The sequence below is a fragment of the Lepidochelys kempii genome, chromosome 2 (genome assembly GCF_965140285.1).
Source record: "Lepidochelys kempii isolate rLepKem1 chromosome 2, rLepKem1.hap1, whole genome shotgun sequence".
NCBI lineage: Eukaryota > Metazoa > Chordata > Testudines > Cheloniidae > Lepidochelys > Lepidochelys kempii.
In genome coordinates, this window is record NC_136381.1 from 141,551,060 (window position 1) to 141,569,465 (window position 18,406).

At 42.2% G+C, this 18,406-nt stretch overlaps 1 protein-coding gene across 4 annotated transcripts in view; it reads left to right on the forward strand.

Moving 5' to 3' along the window:
* The window catches only part of CTNND2 (catenin delta 2), a 1,186,471-nt gene that overhangs the window by 889,271 nt on the left and 278,794 nt on the right, over positions 1 to 18,406 (forward strand). The window lies entirely within an intron of this gene.

Consider the following 18,406-nt stretch of genomic DNA (forward strand, 5'->3'; position numbering starts at 1 on the left):
GAGTAATTCCATTGAGTTGAATCAGAGATTTGCCCAAACAAGAACTTCAAGATTTGGCCCAAGATTTTTAGCCTGCAAAAACCAAACTTATTATTTCATTATTTCACCCAATTTTTAGGAAATAATTCTAACAAAAATAAAAAATAAAAAGCAGATGGCTCAGTACAATTTCTATCTAAAACTTCACAAAAACCATAGTCCCAGATCCTCAGCCCTTGCTGGCCCGCACTTGGCATTGGTGGGGGAGAGAGACCTCTGTGCTCCCTTGATCTCAGTAGCTACTGGTAGCCAGCTCACTCCTGCCGGAAATTTAAAACAGCCACAGAGGTGCTCTAAAATTATCCCAGTGCAGTACACTCCAAACACTCCTCCCTCCACCATGCTCAACGGAAGAGCCCCCTATATGAGCTGTACTCCACCCTGGGATTCCTCCATACATATGGAATTCCCAGATGGGAAAGCTTTTTCAGAACAGCCTAAAAAGATTGCATTGGTCCAAGGAACTGTTCCGTGATTTTTTGAGATTCAAACATAAATTATAGGAGAGTTAAAATAAAATATTTTTCTCTGTCTCAAAAGAGGTCATAACTGCTATAAGCCTAGATGTACCCCCTCCCACACCCTTCTTACCCTTTTCTCTCATTCCATCGCCGCTGCTCAGTCTTGATTCATCTCTTCAGGTTTCCCAGAAAGACAGTTACATGATTATAGCAATTTATTCATTGTACAACCACTGCTTCCTCCTGTTAGCCATGGATGGGGAGCCCTTGGGCAGCTGTCCAACTGAAGGGAAGAAAGTTGTTTGTTTTGTTGCCAACTGTGTATGGAAAATCCCTTAAGAGATAGGCTGTTGTAGGTCTGACCTGTCTGATTAGGACATCAATCTTTGACTATAGTTTAAGCTTTCAGAGTAATGAGCTTGATGTTCTTTGTATATTTTGTGTGTACTGATAAAGTATAAAGTACCACAGTGCTCAGCACCACTCTTATATTTTGCTGCCAAAAAAGGATAACAAATAAAATAAGAGATTTTGCTGGTGATGGTGACGTGTTTTTCCCTTTATTGGTTCTTCCCGAGGCCCTTGATAGATTTCTACCTCTGCAACAAGCAAGATGCATTTGAGGGCAAGACAAATCATTTTTTAAAAACAGTGCTCATGAGAATATGCTTTCAAACTGCTGCTGGTGGTGCTATAGATCTTGCTAACAAACAGTGGAATCTGTCTCCTTTTCTTTTGCTTTATGAAGAGTTTTTAACCTAAAGGACGCAAAGTGAGCAAGCTCCTTATTAATGATCATATGTATAAGAACCGGAAAACTCTTATTTATAGCACTCTGATTCCCTTGAATGAAATGTGCTTTATGGGCACGTCTGCAGTGCAGCTGGGAGAGAGCCTCCCAACCTGGCTAGACAGACTCATGCTAACAGGGCTCAAGCTAGCACACTAAAAATAACAGTGTGGACTCCTAGACTCCTAGACTCACTTAGGCTGCAGCTCAGGCTGTCAACCCTACCTGAATCCCTACGCTTGAGAACCTGAACTCCAGCCCAAGCCCCGCTGTTCACGCTGCTGTTTTTAGTGCACTGGTGCCCATATTTAGTGCAGCTATAGTGCCCATCTTTTAAAAGGGGAAGAAGGAGAACCTGAGGAACTACAGACCGGTCAGCCTTATGGAGAAGGTCCTCAAGGAAACCATTTTGAAGCACTTGGAAGAGAAGAAGGTGATCAGGAACAGTCCACATGGATTCAGCGGGGCAAGTCATGCCTGACCAAACTGATTGCCTTCTATGATGAGATAACTGGCTCTGTGAATATGGGGAAAGTGGTGGATGTGATATATCTTGACTTTAGCAAAGCTTTTGATACGGTCTCCCACACAGTATTCTTGCCAGCAAGTTTAAAAAGTATGATTGGATGAATGGACTATAAGGTGGATAGAAAGCTGGCTAGATTGTTGGTCTCAATGGGTAGTGATCAACGGCTCGATGTCTTGTTGGCAGCCGGTATTAAGTGGAGTGCCCAACGGTTGGTCCTGGGGCCAGTTTTGTTCAACATCTTTATTAATGATCTGGATGATGGGATATGCTGGAGAGTAGGGATAGGGTCCAGAGTGACCTAGACAAATTGGAGGATTGGGCCAAAAGAAATCTGATGAGGTTCAACAAGAACAAGTGCAGAGTCCTGCACTTAGGACAGAAGAATCCCATGCACCGCTACAGGCTGGGGACCGACTGGCTAAGCAGCAGTTCTGCAGAAAAGGACCTGGGGAATACAGTGGACGAGAAGCTGGATATGAATCATCAGTGTGCCCTTGTTGCCAAGAAGGCTAACAGCATATTGGGCTGCATTAGTAGAAGCATTGCCAGCAGATCGAGGGAAGTGATTATACCCTCTATTCGCCACTGGTGAGGCCACATCTGGAGTATGGCGTCCAGTTTTGGGCACCCCACTACAGAAAAGCTGTGGACAAATTGGAGAGAGTCCAGCGGAGGGCAACAAAATTGATTAGGGGGCTGGGGCTCATGACTTATGAGGAGAGGCTGAGGGGACTGGGATTGTTTACTCTGCAGAAGAGAAGAATGAGGGGGGATTTGATAGCTGCTGTCAACTACCTGAAAGGGGGTTCCAAAGAGGATGGATCTAGACTGTTCTCAGTGGTACCAGATGATAGAACATGGAGTAATGGTCTCAAGTTGCAGTGGGGGAGGTTTAGGTTGGATATTAGGAAAAACTTTTTCACTAGGAGGGTGGTGAAGCACTGGAATGGGTTACCTAGGGAGGTGGTGGAATCTCCATCCTTAGAGGTTTTTAAGGCCTGGCTTGACAAAGCCCTGGCTGGGATGATTTATTGGTGTTGGTCCTGCTTTGAGCAGGGGGTTGGACTAGATGACCTCCTGAGGTCTCTTCCAAGCCTAATCTTCTATGATTCTATGGCTGTCTGGGTTGAGAGACTTGTTCCCAGATGCAGTGTGGACATATCCTGCAAGGTCCTGATTCAACAAAGCACCTAAGCACAAGCTATGTGTGTGCTTTAGGCTCAAGACTTTGCCCAAATGGGGATGGGATTACTCTGATGCTTAGAATTAAGTATGTGCTTAAATACTTTGCTGAATCAGGGTTTTATAGATCACCGGAAGGAACTCAAAAAGAAAAAGAGCACTTGTGGCACCTTAGAGACTAACAAATTTATTTGAGCATAAGCTTTTGTGAGCTACAGCTCACTTCATTGGATGCATGCAGTGGAAAATACAGTGGGGAGATTTATATACACAGAGGACATGAAACAATGGGTGTTACCAGGCACACTGTAACAAGAATGATCAGGTAAGGTGAGCTATTACCAGCAAGAGAGTGGGGTGGGAGGGAAACTTTTGTAGTCAAATTAATCAAGGTGGGTCATTTCCAGCAGTTGACAAGAACGTGTGAGGAACAGTGGGGGGTGGGGGGAATAGTTTTACTTTGTGTAATGACCCATCCACTCCCAGTCTTTATTCAAGCCTAAGTTAATTGCCCCTTTTAGGTCTGTAATCGAGTGTCCAAAGAGATTGAAGTGTTCTCCGACTGGTTTTTTAATATTATAATTCTTGACATCTGATTTGTGTCCATTTATTCTTTTACATAGAGACTGTCCAGTTTGACCAATGTACATGGTAGAGGGGCATTTCTGGCACATGATGGCATATATCACATTGGTAGATGTGCAGGTGAACGAGCCTCTGATAGTGTGGCTGATGTGATTAGGCACTATGATGGTGTTCCCTGAATAGATATGTGGACACAGTTGGCAACGGGCTTTGTTGCAAGGATAGGTTCCTGGGTTAGTGGTTTTGTTGTGTGGTGTGTGGTTGCTGGTGAGTATTTGCTTCAGGTTGGGGGGCTGTCAGTAAGCAAGGACTGGCCTGTCTCCCAAGATCTGTGAGAGTGATGGGTCATCCTGCAGGATAGGTTGTACATCCTTGATGGTGCGTTGGAGAGGTTTTAGTTGGGGGCTGAAGGTGATAGCTAGTGGCATTCTGTTATTTTCTTTGTTGGGCCTGTCCTGTAGTAGGTAACTTCTGGGTACTCTTCTGGTTCATATTTTTTCATGCTTTGTGTGTATAAAAAGATCTTCTACACTTTCCACAGTATGCATCTGATGAAGTGAGCTGTAGCTCACAAAAGCTTATGCTCAAATAAATTGGTTAGTCTCTAAGGTGCCACAAGTACTCCTTTTCTTCTGGCTCTGTCAATCTGTTTCTGTTGAAGGAACTCAAAGTGCTATAAATAAAACTATATATTACTTCAGATCTCAGGCTCCAATTTCGCAAGTTTCCTAATCATGTGCCTATCTATAAGATAATGAGTAGTCCCACTCACTTATTTGGGATTAATCATGTGCTTACAGTTAGGGTATGTCTACATTTACAACACTACAGTGGCACAGTTGCAGTGTTGCAGCCATCAGCATTGGTAATCCTCCTCCCCAAGAGGCTGTAGATAGGTCAACTGAAGAATTCTTGCAGCAACCTAGTGCTGTCTACATGTGGACTTAGGTCTGCTAACTTTGCCACTTTGGGGTGTGGATTTTTCACAGCCCTGCATAATGTAGTTATTCCAACCTAATTTTCTAGTGTAGACCGGGCTTTAGGTGTGCATATAAGTAGCTTGCTGAATCTGGACCTAAACAAGGGTACCTGCGAACAGAATTGGACTCATTCATCCTCTCCAGATATAATGCATTTGTATTTTTCAAATGATTATAGAACTTGTTTTCCTTGTCTAAATGTCTTGCCTGTTGAATTAGCCAGGATTAACATTAGACTCGCTCATCAATAAGATTAGCTGCATGGTTCTGTACAGTTACAAGGAAATGGAAAGGTTTCAGTGGAGTGTACAGGAGAGGGAAGGGCACAGCCAGGCACACCCAGAAAATGATTTTCACTCTACAACTTGCAACATCTTTGGAATTAATGGTTTAAGTCTTTGGATCCCCAAATATAATGCAAGAAATCCAAATTCAACACAAATCCAAATCCATTGGAAAGGAGAAAATTACTACTCTACTTTATTAAATAAATAGGTTTAAAGAGGTACAAACGGCTTGTGTTGCAGTAGCAAGAACATGGCCCAGATGGTGTTTGGGGATTTTGAGAAAGGAGTGGGTTAGGGAAAATATGAATGAAGGAGGTGATATTTATGACTCCTGGTAGACTACATGGAGAAGGTGAATCCATAAAGGCTTACTGATTCATTTGTAAGGTTTGTTATTATTTTTAATGTGTATGTCCCCAGAGCATTGTATGGGCATATCTAAAACAAAAAAATGAATCCAAAGAATGAGTGGATGTAATTCTATGGCCTGTGCTATGCAGGAGGCCAGACTTAGATGATCATAATGGCCCCTTTGACCTTAAAATCTATCTATGAAATAATGTTTCAGCTCTTGGTGTCATCTTCAGAGCCAGAGTGAAACAAGACTGGAAAATGCACAGAATCTCTCTTGCAGAGTTTGCTAAGCCTGTGGTGCTATACAACCTGCTGCCACACTGCAGTTACAAGAAAGATGCTTTAGGGTACTCATTCAAAAACTTGTTATGACCATTTAAATTTAGATAGCATCTGGATTGGAGTATAATTTATACCATATTTTCCATCTAAAAGAGACGGTTTTATTAATAATCATTCATCCTAGCCCAACCACCCCTTCACAATGTCTGCTTTGTACTTTAGATGGTTATAAGATCTTTGGTCCCCGGCCATGTGTGAGTTCAATGAGACTACTGACATGCATCAAGTTAATTCCAGCTGCTTGTGGGATAAGGGCCCTTTATGTTTTATTCTAGAAAGACAGTGTCCACTTAAAAACTAGTCAGTTAAAAAAATAATAATTGCAGGTACTACGCTTGTTCTTAAGACTCCAGCCAATATTTGTGGTTTTACAATTATGGTTTCCTCTTTTATACAAAGAAATTTCTCTCCCCGGTTGCTGTGTGAAAAAACACAAAAAAACAGGAGAAATGTATTGACTGTGCAGAAGAAAACATTGAACTGGCTATATTAGAAATGTCAAATGAATACAGTAAACAAAACTGGGAAAAAATAAAATATTTTTCTCTAATCTTTTTCAGTTACAGTAACCTTGGGTTTTACTTGTAACCATAGTAAATAAAAATGGCTTTCATACAAAAGTGTAATTTTAAGTTGATAGAGTCCCTTTAAATAAAACTGTATTTTTTCATGAATCCAAAGTCCTTATCGTTCTTTTTGTCAAGAACAAGAAAAAGGCTTAAGCTTTGAATACGTGCCTCTTTAACCTGGTAACTATTATCTTATCCAGAGGTATCTGCAGATGCCCTTGTCCTGTCCACTAAAAGGACATTCTGCAAAGAGGATTACTGTTTCATGGGAGGAAGCCTCAGGGGGTTGCATAGGTGTCAAAAGCCATTTGTGCATTCACAGAGCACTCATGTCTATTGCTTTTGTATTTTTAGGGTAGGGTTTTCATTTTTTCCCTTCCAACTTTCATAAGGGTATATAAATATTGGAGTGAGATAAATAATTGTGAATTTTATATAGAAGAAAATGGTGTTACTGTTTTCATTTCTCTTCTTTGCAACATTTTAAAAAATTAAAATCAAGGCTTGGGGTGTTTTTTAAAGCATGATTAGTTGAATGTTTCCATTTCTGAAGATGCAGCTTTTACCCAAAGGTTCCCTCAAATTGCACTTTTGCATAGGTGCCTCTCTCCTCTAATAGAACAAGGAGGAGACTAACACAGTTACCCCTCTGATACGTCTCTCCTCTAATAGCTGAGTCTCTTTAACTATGGCTGACAATGGGTCATATAAAGAGTTCATTAACTCTTCGGTCAGTGGTGCTTCTTCTAGTCCTCTGCTCCTGTCCTAACTCTTTAGATTCTCTCAGAATCACCAGAGGAGAACTGGGGGAGCCTCGTTTATGTGACTGTGACTGACAGATGGATTTTCTCTCCTAGTGGGTGGTGATCAACCCCCAGTGTGAAGTCTCACCTGGATTGGTGAGGACAGAACATACAGAAAAAATACAACTGCATCTCTAATAGAATCTGCATCCCAGAATACTTCAGAGAGTTAAATGAGACAATTATAGATGTTCATTGATAAATAGTGGCTGTGGAGAGCGCAATTAAGAGGCAAAGGCAAGGGAGAAAAGATATGTTTTCAGCTGAGATTTGAAAACAAATGGAGAGTTGATGAGGCGGAAAGACACAGGAAGACTCTTCCAGATGGCAATTGCTGCTGAGGAGAAGGCTCTCACCAACAGTGGTGCATTTGTGTGTAGAGACAGAGAGGAGCCGGTCCTAGACCACCAGAGAGAAGAAGCAGGAGAGGTAGAAAGAGAGGAGCATTTTAAAGTAGTCAGCAGAGAACTTTTTTTTAAAAGAGCACTTTCTATGAAACACAGGATTCATTCTTCTAAAGCAATTTCTCTTGCTTTAAAGACATCTAACTCCTTTGTATGAGGTCACCATATAAAGGGATTGAACTGTGCAGTTTCACACACCAACACCATTTTGCTCTGATGGAAAATGGCAACCGGCCATCAGCTGCAAAGGTATAACAGGTCACTGAGGGTTTTGGCTCCAGTGACTCCTTTCTGTAAGCTGGGAAATTAATTTCAGCTATCAAAGCTATAACAACTGTAACACTTAGTGCTTGTAGATTTCATACCAGCATTTGTGCAAGGATGTGAAATAAAGGGGTAGTGACTATTGAACTCACCTTCTTATTGCCTTTCCTTCTGTCCTTAATAAATACTGCTGGAGCTAACAACCTCCTTTTTATCTAGGAGGGCATATGTATTTGCTCTCTTACAGCACACTATCTTAGAAATAAAGCAGCAGTACTGATTTTATTTTATGACAATGCAATACTGAATAAAGAGAGCATGAATATATGTTGGATGCATTTATTTCCCCACATCCCATTATTCCCCAAATTAATGATTTTGCCTTAAATCTTTATTTAGAGGTTTTCCTGCAGCTTTCTTTTATCTGTCCTTTAAAATTACTTCAGAACATTGTCTATGTTTTTTCTCTGTCTTGTAGTGTGCACTGACTATATTTCATTAACTTCTTCATTTCTAAGGGTATATGTACAATGCATAGCAAACCCAGGCTCTTACCCAGATTTGAGCCTTAGTCCCTCCTACTATCCTTACAGAAAAACCTCTGACCTGAGTTTGAAGGTGCTTTAGGTCTAGACTAGCTTGCTCAGCTGGGAGTCTGGGTCAGAATCCAGAATCCTCTTTAAGTAGGGCTGAAACCTGCCCACTTTGCAGTGTGGACACAATCTAAACCACTTGAGTGCTGACAGTCTTAAGGTATGTCTACACTACGAAATTAGGTCGAACGTATAGAAGTCGGTTTTTTAGAAATCGTTTTTATATAGTCAATTGTGTGTGTCCCCTCACAAAATGCTCTAAGTGCATTCAGTGCATTAACTCGGCGGAGTGCTTCCTCAGTACTGAGGCTAGTGTCAACTTCCGGAGCGTTGCACTGTGGGTAGTTATCCCACAGTTCCCGCAGTCTCCGTTGCCCATTGGAATTCTGGGTTGAGATCCCAATGCCTAATGGGGCAAAAACATTGTTACAGGTGGTTCTGGGTACATGTCATCAGTCCCCCCCACCCCCGTGAAAGCAACGGCAGACAATCATATCACGCCTTTTTTCCTGAGTTACCTGTGCAGACGCCATACCACGGCAAGCATGGAGCCAGCTCAGTTCACTGTCACCGTACATCTCCTGGGTGCTGGCAGACGTGGTACTGCATTGCTACACAGCAGCAGCTCATTGCCTTTTGGCAGCAGACTGTGCAATAGGCCTGATAACCATCGTCATCATGTCCGAGGTGCTCCTGGCCACCTCAGTATGATCAGTCAGGAGCGCCTGGGCAGACATGGGTGCAGGGACTAAAATAGGAGTGACTTGACCAGGTCATTCTCTTTAGTCCTTCCGGCAGTCGTATTGCACCGTCTTCTGGCGAGCAGCCAGGAGATGAGGATGGCTAGCAGACTTACTGCACTGTCTGCTGCCAGCCAAAGATGTAAAAGATAGATGGAGTGGATCAAAACAAGAAATAGACCAGATTTGTTTTGTATTCATTTGCTCCCCCCTCCCTCCCTCCGTGAAATCAACAGCCGGCAATTGTTTCAGTGAGGTCTGTCAGGGGCACCTTGAAAAGTTTAATGAAGATTCAGTCCTGCCTGGAATATGAGGGGAAGGGATAGCTCAGTGGGTTGAGCATTAGCCTGCTAAACCTAGGGTTTTGAGTTCAATCCTTGAGGGGGTCATTCTGTGTGACAGTTGTTTTTGTTTCTCCTTGATGTAAAGCCACCCCCTTTGTTGATTTTAATTCCCTGTAAGCCAACCCTATAAGCCATGTTGTCAGTCGCCCCTCCCTCCATCAGAGCAACGGCAGACAGTCATTCCGCGCCTTTTTTCCATGCAGACGCCATACCACGGCAAGCATGGAGCCCACTCAGATCACTTTCGCAATTAGGAGCACATTAAACACCACGCGCGTTATCCAGCATCAGAACCTGGCAAAGCGAAACCAGGCGAGTAGGCGACGTCAGTGCGGTGACGAGAGTCATGAGGACATGGACACAGACTTCTCTCAAAGCATGGGCCCTGGCAATGTGGGCATCATGGTTCTAATGGGGCAGGTTCATGCTGTGGAACACCGATTCTGGGCCTGGGAAACAAGCACAGACTGGTGGGACCTCATAGTGTTGCAGGTCTGGGACGATTCCCAGTGGCTGCAAAACTTTTGCAAGCGTAAGGGCACTTTCATGGAACTTTGTGACTTGCTTTCCCCTGCCCTGAAGCACCAGAATACCAAGATGAGAGCAGCCCTCACAGTTGAGAAGCAAGTGGCAATAGCCCTGTGAAAGCTTGCAACGCCAGAGCTACCGGTCAGTCGGGAATCAATTTGGAGTGGACAAATCTACTGTGGGGGCTGCTGTGATGCAAGTAGCCAACGCAATCAAAGATCTGCTGATATCAAGGGTAGGGACCCTGGAAAATGTGCAGGTCATAGTGGATGGCTTTGCTGCAATGGAATTCCCTAACTGTGGTGGGGCCATAGACGGAACCCATATCCCTATCTTGGCACCGGAGCACCAAGCCGGCGAGTACATAAACCGCAAGGGGTACTTTTCAATAGTGCTGCAAGCACTGGTGGATCACAAGGGACGTTTCACCAACATCAGCGTGGGATGGCCGGGAAAAGGACATGACGCTCGCATCTTCAGGAACTCTGGTCTGTTTCAAAAGCTGCAGGAAGGGACTTTCTTCCCAAACCAGAAAATAACCATTGAGGACGTTGAAATGCCTATAGTTATCCTTGGGGACCCAGCCTACCCCTTAATGCCATGGCTCATGAAGCCGTACACAGGCAGCCTGGACAGTAGTTAGGATCTCTTCAACTACAGGTTGAGCAAGCACAGAATGGTGGTAGAATGTGCCTTTGGACATTTAAAAGTGTGCTGGCACAGTTTACTGACTCGGTTAGACCTCAGCGAAACTAATATTCCCATTGATACTACTGGTTGCTGTGCACGCCACAATATCTGTGAGGGGGAGATGTTTATGGCGGGGTGGGAGGTTGAGGCAAATCGCCTGGCCGCTGGTTACGCACAGCCCGACACCAGGGTGGTTAGAAGAGCACAGGAGGGCGCGGTGCTCATCAGAGAAGCTTTGAAAACCAGTTTCATGACTGGCCAGGCTACGGTGTGAAAGTTCTGTTTGTTTCTCTTTGATGAAATCCCCCGCCCCTTGGTTCACTCTACTTCCCTGAAAGCTAATCACCCTCTCCTCCCCCCTTCGATCACCGCTTACAGAGGCAATAAAGTCATTGTTGCTTCACATTCATGCATTCTTTATTCATTCATCACACAAATAGGGGGATAACTGCCAAGGTAGCCCAAGAAGGGTGGTAGAGGAGGGAAGCACTGGGTGGGATGGTGGAGGAGGGAAGGACAAGGCCACACAGCACTTTAAAACTTTAAAACTTCTTGAATGCCAGCCTTCTGTTGCTTGGGCAATCCTCTGGGGTGGAATGGCTGCGTGGCTGGAGGCCCGCACACCGCGTTCTTGGGTGTCTGGGTGAGGAGGCTATGGAACTTGGGGAGGAGGACGGTTGTTTACACAGGGACTGTAGCGGCAGTCTGTGCTCCAGCTGTCTTTCCTGCAGCTCAACCATACGCTGGATCATATTAGTTTGATCCTCCAGCAGCGTCAGCATTGAATCCTGCCTCCTCTCATCACGCTGCTGCCATCTATCAGCTTCAGCCCTTCCTTCAGCCCACCACTTACTCTCTTCAGCCCACCACCTCTCCTCCCGGTCATTTTGTGCTTTCCTGCACTCTGACATTGTCTGCCTCCACACATTCATCTGTGCTCTGTCAGTGTGGGAGGACAGCATGAGGTCAGAAAACATTTCATTGCAAGTGCATTTTTTTCGCCTTCTAATCTTCGCTAGCCTCTGGGAAGGAGAAGATCCTGTGATCCTTGAAACACATGCAGCTGGTGGAGAAAAAAAAAGGGACAGTGGTATTTAAAAAGACACATGTTATAGAACAATGGGTACACTCTTTCATGGTAAACCTTGCTGTTAACATTACATACATAGCACATGTGCTTTCGTTCCAAGGTCGCATTTTGCCTCCCCCCACCACGTGGCTAACCCTTCCCGCCTCCCCGTGGCTAACAGTGGGGAAAATTTCTGTTCAGCCACAGGCAAACAGCCCAGCAGGAATGGGCACCTCTGAATGTCTCCTTAAAAAAAGCACCCTATTTCAACTAGGTGACCATGAATGATATCACTCTCCTGAGGATAACACAGAAAGATAAAGAACAGATGATGTTTGAACGCCAGCAAACATACGCTGCAATGCTTTTTTCTGCAATGATTCCCGACTATGTGCTGCTGGCCTGGCGTGATAAAGTGTCCCACCATAGTGGACGGAATAAAGCTGCCCTCCCCAGAAACTTTTGCAAAGGCTTTGGGAGTACATCCAGGAGAGCTTTATGGAGATGTCCCTGGAGGATTTCTGCTCCATCCCCAGACACATTAACATACTTTTCCAGTAGCTGTACTGGCTGCGAATGCCAGGACAAATTAATCATTAAACATGCTTGCTTTTAAACCATGTATACTATTTAAAAAGGTACACTCACCAGAGGTCCCTTCTCCACCTGGTGGGTCTGGGAGGCAGCCTTGGATGGGTGTGGGGGATACCGGCTCCAGGTCCAGGGTGAGAAACAGTTCCTGGCTGTCGGGAAAATCAGTTTCTCCGCTTGCTTGCTGTGAGCTATCTACAACATCATCGTCATCATCTTCCTCGTCCCCAAAACCTGCTTCCTTGTTGCCTCCATCTCCATTGAAGGAGTCAAAGCACACGGTTGGGGTAGTGGTGGCTGAACCCCCTAAAATGGCATGTAGCTCATCATAGAAGCAGCATGTTTGGGGCTGTGACCCAGAGTGGCTGTTTGCCTCTCTGGTTTTCTGGTAGGCTTGCCTCAGCTCCTTAAGTTTCACGCGGCACTGCTTCGGGTCCCTGTTATGGCCTCTGTCCTTCATGCCCTGGGAGATTTTGACAAATGTTTTGGCATTTCGAAAACTGGAACGGAGTTCTGATAGCACGGATTCCTCTCCCCATACAGCGATCAGATCCCGTACCTCCTGTTCGGTCCATGCTGGAGCTCTTTTGCGATTCTGGGACTCCATCATGGTCACCTCTGCTGATGAGCTCTGCATGGTCACCTGCAGCTTGCCACGCTGGCCAAACAGGAAATGAGATTCAAAAGATCACGGGCCTTTTCCTGTCTACCTGGCCAGTGCATCTGAGTTGAGAGTGCTGTCCAGAGCGGTCACAATGGAGCATTCTGGGATAGCTCCCTGAGGCCAATACCGTCTAATTGCGTCCACACTACCCGAAATTCGACCCTGCAAGGCCAATTTCAATGCTCATCCCCTTGTCGGGGATGGAGTAAAGAAATTGAGTTTAAGAGCCCTTTAAGTCAAAAAAAGGGCTTTGCCGTGTGGACGGGTGCAGGGTTAAATCGATTTTAATGCTGCTAAATTCAACCTCAACTCCTAGTGTAGATCAGGGCTTAGGCAGACGAGTTCTCCCACTAATTGACACAATTGACTGGGCAAGAATCCTAGGATATTTCAGCATACAGAACCATGGGGTATATCCTCAGGCACACACACCAAGTGCAGAAACAGTGAGGACACAGTTTTGCAGGCAGACCTGTATAGTGGGGACACTCACAGCTAGAGCTGGGAGACATTTTTCAACAGACTTTTTTTTTAAAAATAATGCAGATTTGGCAACACCAAAACATTAAGAAAATTCATGTCAATTTCACCAAATTGTTCATTTAACAAAAATAATCAGAAAAAAATTAAAACATTTTCATTATTCAAACAAAACATTTCAGTTTTTCAATTAGAATCAACTTTTGTTTTGAAATTTCCTTGAATTTAATTTTAGGGCTATAAAACAATAATCAAATACCATTTATTTAAATATTTTTGGATGTTTTCTACATTTTCAAATATATTGATTTCAGTTACAATATGGAATACAAAGTGTACAGTGCTCATGTTATATTTATTTTAATTTCAAATATTAGCACTGTAAAAAAGAAAAGCAATAGTATTTTTCAATTCACCTAATAGAAGTACTATAGTGCAATCTCTTTATCCTGAAAGTTGAACTTACAATTGTAGAATTATGTACAAAAAATAACTGCATTCAAAAATAAAACAGTGTCAACTTTTAGAGCCTACAAGTCCATTCAGTCCCACTTCTTGTTCAGCCAATTGCTCAGACAAACAAATTTGGTTACAATTTGCAGGAGATGCTGCCTGCTTCTTGTTTACGTCAACCGAAAGTGAGAACAGGCATTTGCATGGCACTGTTGTAGCCGGCATTGCAAGATATTTACGTGCCAGATGTGCTAAAGATTCATATGTCCTTTCATGCTTCAACCACTCTGCCAGAGGTCATGCATCCATGCTGATGACGGGTTCTGCTCGAGAACGATACAAAACAAAGAGGACCGACACATGTTCATTTTCATCATCTGAGTCAGATGCCACCAGCAGAAGGCTGATTTTCTTTTTTGGTGGTTCAGTTTCTGTAGTTTCCGCATCAGAGTGTTGCTCTTTTAAGATCTCTGAAAACATGCTCCACACCTCGCCCCCCTCAGATTTTGGAAGGCACTTCAGATTCTTAAACCTTGGGTTGAGTGCTGTAGCTATTTTTAGAAATCTCACATTGGTACCTTCTTTGGTTTTGTCAAATCGACTGTGACAGTGTTCTTAAAAAGAACATGTGCTGGGTCATCATCTGAGACTGCTATAGTATGAAATATATGGTAGAATGCGGGTAAAACAGATGAGGATACATACAATTCTCCTCCAAGGAGTTCAGTCAAAATTTAATTAATGCATTATTTTTTTAACGACCATCGTCAGCATAGAAGCATGTCCTCTGGAATGGTGGCTGAAGCATGAAGAGGCATACGAATATTTAGCATATCTGGCATGTAAATATATATTGTAATGACAGCTACAAAAGTTCCATGTGAATGCCTGTTCTCATTTTCAGGTGACATTGTAAATAAGAAGCAAGCAGCAGTATCTCCCGTAAATGTAAACAAACTTGTTTGTCTTAGTGATTGGCTGAACAAGAAGTAGGACTGAGTGAACCTGTAGGTGCTAAAGTTTCAGATTGTTTTGTTTTTGAGTGCAGTTATGTAAGAAAAAAATCTACATTTGTAAGTTACACTTTCACGATAAAGAGATTGCACTTTGGTACTTGTGTGAGGTGAATTGAAAAATACTATTTCTTATGTTTATCCTTTTTACAGTGCAAATATTTATAATAAAAAATAATAATTTAAAGTGAACACTGTGCCCTTTATATCATATCGAACAGTGTAACCCATAGTTATGATTGGAAGGATTAGATTTTTATTGGTAAACATCATATCTCTTTGGGGGAGGGATAGCTCAGTGGTTTGAGCATTGCCCTGCTAAATCCAGGGTTGTGAGTTCAATCCTTGAGGGGGCCATTTAGGGATGTGGGGTAAAAATTGGGGCTTGGTCCTCCTTTGAGCAGGGGGTTGAACTAGATGACCTCCTGAGGTCCCTTCCAACCCTGATATTCTATGAATGTCATTGAACACACAGAGACTGATTAAAAAAAAATTCCATCAGTAATAATCAAAATGTACAGATAGGCAAAGTAAGAAAAATGCTGCTTAAGAACCTATTAGGGTTTTATTTAAGTATATTTACTTTGTTTATTTTTATTTGTTTTATTTGTATTTTTATATGTGGTGTTGACAAATTTGTGTTTAATGGTTATAAAGCTTTACCTTTTAAAATCTCAATGCCTACATTAAATTAATTATTGTCTGACACAACCCCGTAATTTCCTACAATCATGAAAAATTAAAAAGATAACTATTGAAAAAAAAACCTGCTTTAAACAACTGTGAACATTTAAAAGTGAAAAAATCGGAAAAAAAATAAAATAGACATCAATATTATCTGTCTACATTATTTTAAAAAAATTTATATTCAGCTAAGACTACCTATAGTCTATGTCAATGGTTTTCAACCTTTTTTCATTTGCAGATCCCTGAAAAATTTCAAATAGAGGTGTTTGACCTCTTTGGAAATCTTAGACATAGTCTGTGGACCCCTAGGGTCCATGGACCACAGGTTAAAAACCAGTGTTATATGGTAATGACAACCTTTCACGGACCCCTTAGATACAGTCTTCAGACCCCCAGGGGTCAGCGGACTACAGATTGAGAACCACTGGTCTATGTCATCAAGGTTAATCTTTGTTGTTTTTTCTTGAAAATGTCTTATCCAAGATTATATGCAGTGTTGTTGCAGCCATATGTTGCAGCCATAACTTCTATTGGTGAGAGAGAGAAGCTTTTGAGTTTACACAGCTCTGAAGAAGAGCTCTGTGTGAGCTCGAAAGTTTGTCTCTCTCACCAACAGAATTTGGTCCAATAAAAAATATTACCTCACCCACCTTGTCTCTCTTTTATCCAAGATCATTCATTCCCTATTTCTGTTTCTCTTCTCCCACGCACTCCTTTTTACTGCAGTTCACATAGTTACTGTTTTCTGGGATTTGATTCTCCCTTTAAGAATAAGGATAGCAACTTTTGAAATCAATAGGTCTCAGCTCAGTGAATCCAGTCTGCCTCCTTTTGGAATCGGAGCTGACTACAGTATTTCTTGACGTGAAGAGTTTTATGTCTGCATCACAGACAAAATCAATTTGATTCAGACCTCACTAATCAGTTTCACTGTGACAGACCTATACCCTTGGGCAGCCCACCGTGAGTTGGACCCACTCCCTTCATGGTTTGTACAATCAGTGAAGAAATACTGAATACTGAGCAAGAGGTTGGACTAGATGACCTCCTGTGGTCCCTTCCAACCCTGATATTCTATGATTCTATGAATCTGAGTTTGCCATCAGTATTGTTGATTTGAGTTTCTTCATGCCCGTATAAAGGGGGAAACAGTGCTAGCATCTCTCAAATGAATGAATTTTAGGCCCATGTTTAAGAAGCATTTTGTTGACATTGGCAGTTATGAATTATTTAATAAAATGATAATAATTTAATAAAATGATTCAGAAAATATTATTATTTATCATGTTTATTACGGAAGTGCCTAAGGGAACAATTTAGAATGGGCCCCTTTGGTGCTAGGGCACTGTACAAACAAAATAAGACAATGTAAATAAACAAACAAAATATTAGGGGAAATGGAAAGAACATAAGGACAGAGTGAACTAGGTGATAGCTGCAAACATCATGTTAGTTTTGTGATTTTTCTGTTTAGTTATTTAAATCCTTTCAATGGGATTATGTTAGGAGGGGATTAGCTAAATGGAAAGACAAAGGAAGAGAAAGGGTGGGAGACCATGAGGGAGTGGGAGGGTTTGGAGCAAATAGCTGATCGACATAGGGAGAGAATAGAGTGAAAACATTGTGATGGGGCAATTTAGGTGCTACCTGGAGTCCGAAGATTTCCATGATCTCTCAATCTCTCTCTCTCGACCTCTCTTTCTCTGTGTGTTTCAGGTTTCTGGCCTGAATAGAACACAGGATTAGTTTAGCTGGGTGATGGACAAACAGTGCATGTGGATACTTTTAGTTCTGTCATCAATCGTAGATTCCATTAACCATAGCGGTTTGGTGACTGCTTGCTAACTCCGATTGGAGGAGATGATATTGCTCTTGCATGATTCCGTTCCTTAATTTCCAAGAACTCTAGATGTGTAGTTTTTAAAAATTTCATAGGTATTCAGATATCTTAGTGATGAGTGCATTTTAGTAACTAAAAAATTAAATATTCTAAAATAAAGATTTTGTATATACAGTGAGGCCAAGTTCGTGTTTGTGTGGTAACCATAACTTAAAACTAACTGACACTTGTACATGTAAAATCTCAATGATAATCAAGGCCCTGTGTATGCAGTGTCAGTCTTGTCTCAATTCTTCACTGGGATTTATCTGCATGCATGCACATTACATACCCCTAACTTACAAAATCTGCCCCAGTATGTGCATGCTTATGTTTGCCTAGATTTGGATAACTGCACTCTTAGCAGTTTGGGCCTGATTTCCCACTGCTTTGTACCTTGTGTAGTCATGTGCACCTGTGCAAACTCGGTGTAAAACGATGCCTTTCTGACTGGATAGCTTTCTACATCCAATTTGCATTCACATTGTACTGGTATAAATGACTGAATCTTGCAAGGCAGTGGAGCATGCGACCCTTCACTAAACAGCAGTTTTGCAATCAGTGTGTTAAGAAATCTCATTACTGGGTTTGCAGATTTACAGAGTTTACATTTTCTAGTTCTTATTTTTCTCTAGTGAATGCCCTAAGAAATCAGTGAATTGATGCTGATTTATTTTGCAGTGTAGAGTTTTGATTGTTGCCCCTTAATTCATAAAATGTTATTTCTGGGATTTTGTATCATTTACTGAATCCCTTGAGGTTAGATTATTTCTCCTTCTTTTCCCTTACCTTTTATGTGTTTCCCTTGCAAATTGACTGAGTTCATCATTCTGAAACTAGATTATTCAACCAAAGAGACAATGGCTAGCACCTTTTGCATTCACAGTTGTACATCTTTTACATTAAAAGAACGCTAGCAACTTCCACATTTAAAATTAGCAGATGTATACACCAAACTCAAATCAGTGGTTACCCAAAGCATGCTGCAATGTGTCAATTGTACAGATTTTTCCTTGTGAAGAAAACAGTGTTCATATTTATACTAGTGAGAAAGTAGTGTAAAATTTCACTTAGGCCAAAATCATA